General features: G+C 49.5%; 1 long non-coding RNA gene across 3 annotated transcripts; it reads right to left on the bottom strand.

The window, feature by feature from the left end:
• Positions 1 to 702: 702 nt before the first annotated feature.
• On the bottom strand, positions 703 to 3778 carry LOC103348439 (uncharacterized). 3 transcript variants are annotated; one of them, XR_016224776.1, is made up of 3 exons: positions 3562 to 3758; positions 2504 to 2580; positions 703 to 893 (listed from the first exon to the last, which is right to left on the bottom strand). It is a non-coding gene; the product is annotated as an uncharacterized LOC103348439 (long non-coding RNA). The 3 variants fall into 3 exon arrangements; XR_011383991.2 differs by lacking the exon at positions 703 to 893 and adding an exon at positions 1208 to 1473 and having other exon boundaries at positions 3562 to 3778; XR_011383992.2 differs by lacking the exon at positions 703 to 893 and adding an exon at positions 1208 to 1453.
• Between the last annotated feature and the right edge of the window lie 353 nt (positions 3779 to 4131).

Below are 4131 nucleotides of genomic sequence, written 5' to 3'. Positions count from 1 at the left end.
TTCTAGTCCTGGTCGGGGCGCCGGATTCTGTCCCGGTTGCCCCTCTTCCAGGCCAGCCCTCTGCTGTGGCCAGGGAGTGCAGTGGAGGATGGCCCAGGTGCTTGGGCCCTGCACCCCATGGGAGACCAGGAGAAGCACCTGGCTCCTGGCTCCTGCCATCGGATCAGCGCGGTGCGCCGGCCGCAGCGGCCATTGGAGGGTGAACCAACGGCAAAGGAAGACCTTTCTCTCTGTCTCTCTCTCACTGTCCACTCTGCCTGTCAAAAAAATAAATAAATAAATAAATAAATAAATATCTGTATTAGCATTTGATTAAGTAACTGGGCACTATAGCCTAGAGATGTTGACATATAAAAATAACCATGTGTTGAATTTTTTTTTAATGTTGTGACTGAATGTGGCTTACTAAAACTGCCTGAATATGTTTAGGTTTGTCATGAGGCTACTGTATATATGCTTCTGTACAGAGATCTGTCAATGTTAAATTCAGTCAGAAAACCTCTAACATGGGATGCTTCACACTGTTCCACTAAATTTTCAAAGCCTGCATTACCACCTCGCTTGCCATGATACACTATTTATATCCCTAAATCCTGGTGTGGGATCCAGGTTCAACAGTGGGATGACTGTTCCAGACTAGACTGGAGACACATCTTCAGTGTGGGTGTAGTGACTGATGAAGCCAATATTCCTGAGCAAATCTGAGTGAACAGAATATATTCAAAAAGGGCTCCAGGCTTAGAGGCTGACCATAGATTCTTACAGAGTGATGCCAAGGTTCTACTCAAGGTTCCCCCATGGAGTCTATTATGATAACACAGCATTCTTTCATTCGAGGTAGACTTCCATGACTGATTGGAACGCAGGAATGGTCCAAACCCAGGAGAGTAACCCTAGAAGATATAGAAGCCAGGGATGTGAGTCAGTCGATTCCTGTCAACAAGCCCAAGTAGTACAACATGGAGAATTAGGAGGACATAGCAAGGATATTGACTCAGCTTGGGGTTGACAGATTGACTATATATTGGACCTTCAACACCCAACCATGGATTCTTCTGGTGCTTCATAGCAGTTGAAACCTACTTTGATGTGGAAATGCCACCCCCATGTGCATATGATGACAGTACCACAATAGTCCCCCTGGTGAAAAGTCACTGTTTTATATGTTTCTGTACCATATAGGGTTCCAATCAGAAAAAGGCACTTCTTTATTTTTTCTAAAGATTTTATTTATTTATTTATTTATTTGAGAGGTAAGAGTTACAGACAGGGAGAGGGAGAGACAGAGAGAAAGGTCTTCCTTCCATTGGTTCACTCCCCAGATGGCCACAACAGCCAGAGCTGCACTGATCTGAAGCCAGGAGCCAGGTACTTCTTCCTAGTCTCCCATGCAGGTGCAGAGGCCCAAGGACTTGAGCCATCTTCTACTGATTTCCCAGGCCACAGCAGAGAGCTAGATTAGAAAAGGGGCAGCTGGGAATCCAGCGCCACCGGCAGAGGATTAACCTACTGCGCCACAGCACCGGCCCCTTCTAGGAAGGTCCAGATCCAGATGGAGAAAATACACCTTCAAGCAGCACGCTTTCTTTTGTAAATCTGCAGTCCCTATTAAACTAAACCTCAGCGCCTGGGGCTCTTGCCTGAGAATCATAATCTAGGAAGGCTTGATCATCCTCCTTGGACTGGCCCTTTCAGTGCCCTGATCAAGCGCACTGTGGACAGCGTCACACAGTGACACACACGCAACAATCCCGCCTTCGTTACACACACAGCAGTCCCCACACGCCGTTGCACGCGCAGCACTCTCCCCAAGTTTCACACTGTCTAATGGGGCAAGGTTGCTCTGTGAGAATTACTGCCCTTCAAGCCATCCAAGGACCATAGTGAGCACAACTTCATCTCCATACTGGGGTAGCTGTCCGTCCTATTGCTTGTAACACGCTTTGCTCCCCCCCTCCCCAGGTCAGGGGATGTTGGAGAAGAAGCCTTCAAGTAACATGTTGCCCCTCCCCAGGACTGCCCAATCAGTGCCCTGTGTTTGAGCCATTCTCTTTTAGGGAGGCCAGATGCCCAGCTATTGCTTGGCCCCAAATTCTTCTTCCTTATTAAGAGAAATCTTTCCTGTTCTGGGTAAGCAGTGAACTTCCTTTCTTGTACTGCTTAAGTGTGTGCAGCATATGGCACCTGGCCAGCCCCGTGAGTATATCTGCTCCATGCAGAGAAAACATGGTGTGTGCCTGCAGCACATGAGAGGTGCTTATAGTCCGTCGCCCTGCATTAGCTATTGGGAGGGACTGGCTGATCACGGAAGGCCAGCACAGACAACCAATACTGATATTGCTGGTTCATGTCTTCTTGTTGTGAGTAACGTGTTATTCCAACCAGCCCTTTGTGTGTTAAGCCATGCTTTGGCCATTCTGAACCTACAGGTGATGCAGTGTGCTGAGCCTGTGGTTAGCACTGTTATGCTCTTGTGTGCTTTCCACACAGTGGGAATCCTCACCTCAAGATCAGTCGTTGGAGCTTTCTGCTCAACATTTAACCACAACGCCATATGATCCTTCAACAGCTTCGGAATGACTAGAAAAATCAACACAAACATAACACAAGGACGCTTACAGGCCACGTTGCCAGTTATTTAAAACCTCAAAATCCATCAATGGTTCAATAAATTATAGCACAAACATAAGATGGAGGGAATACCATTCAGGAATATTGACATTATTTGCCCAAATTTGTAAACCTGGTAAGAGGATCTTATTATCCTGGGTTCTCCAGAGAAGGAGAGCCAACACGACATACAGAGATACAGATGGATAGACATAGAGATTGACTGCATTGATTGCTAGACAGTTTGTAGGTGAAGAAGCCCAAAGTAGAATTCAAGCTTCTCTAACTCTAAAACTAGCCGTTATTCCGTAAGAAAACATGGATAGCCTTCAGGAGAGTGTCTGTCTCCTGCGTAGGTTACATTCTGTTACATCTGTAAATTTACAGTATAAGACCACATTTGCAACTCGGGAGAAAGTCTCCGTGCTTGGAACCTTCCAACGGAGATTCAAATTCCTGTCTTCTCTCCCGGAGGTAATTCTCCCAAGGATTCCCTAAGGGGAGAGGAAGAAGCAGCAGGGATTCCCAGTTGTAGACATCACAGCAACAGAAAAGGCCGGCTCTGCAGTGCCATTACCACATTCGGCAATAAGGCACTGCTAACCCTGTGTGTGCCTCCTACAGACGACGCGCACCCGGGGAGGACCCGGGGTGAGGCCAGGTCTTCCCTCCAGAAAAGACAGATTTTGGCTCACGCTCTTTGGCAGAGTCAGCCACTATTTCGGGCAGAGAAAGACAATGTTTTTATTCACATTGTGAATCGCTGCGTTCCGAAAGGTGAAGTGGCAGGCTCGCACAGCCACACGAGGTCACACCATCTCACTAACCTGGGGACAGCGTCACACATTGACACCCACGCAACAATCCCGCCTTCGTTACACACACGGCAGTGCCCACACGCCGTTGCACGCGCAGCACTCTCCCCAAGTTTCACACACGCACAGCTCCTACCTGCAACACAAGACCGAAACATTCACGCTCCCTCGTGCACAGCCGCACAACCACCAAACACAACGGCCACCGGCACTCAGGCAGCCCCAGATACAAGTCGTCCTACAGCTGCTCCTCGGCCCTCAAAGACCCTCTGGCGCACTCAGCGACCTCACCTGAGGCCCTCGGTACAACCTGCTTCCCTAGCTCCGCCCAGCTAGGAATTCCGCTACTTATTAAGGCCGAATTGGCTCGCAGCGGCCTCTGGGAAATGTAGTTCGGGGAGGGGCGGAAAAGGCTCAACGCGAAGGACCCTGGGACTCGTAGTTTGGTGAGAGAGGCGGGAAGCCTCGCAGTGTCCCACCGCTCACTGGACTCATTAAGTCCTGTGCGTGTACAGGAGGGCGCTTTGGTGGGTGGGGAAGAAACAGAGGGCACTGAAGTCCAAGGTGGAAAAGGACCATCTCTCCAGGGTGGAGGAGAGAGGACTCTGAGAGGCTCCCGCCCGCCAGCAGCGCGTGAAGACTTGGAGGGAGCCCCAGAGTTGGGAGGTTCTTCCTAGAGGGGTGGTGTGGTGACGCTTGTCCAAAA

This window comes from Oryctolagus cuniculus, chromosome 18 (genome assembly GCF_051225735.1).
Source record: "Oryctolagus cuniculus isolate XC-2025 breed Fujian yellow rabbit chromosome 18, ASM5122573v1, whole genome shotgun sequence".
Taxonomy (NCBI): domain Eukaryota; kingdom Metazoa; phylum Chordata; class Mammalia; order Lagomorpha; family Leporidae; genus Oryctolagus; species Oryctolagus cuniculus.
The sequence above is the reverse complement of the archived record's forward strand: the minus strand, read 5'-3'. Positions and strand labels throughout refer to the sequence as shown.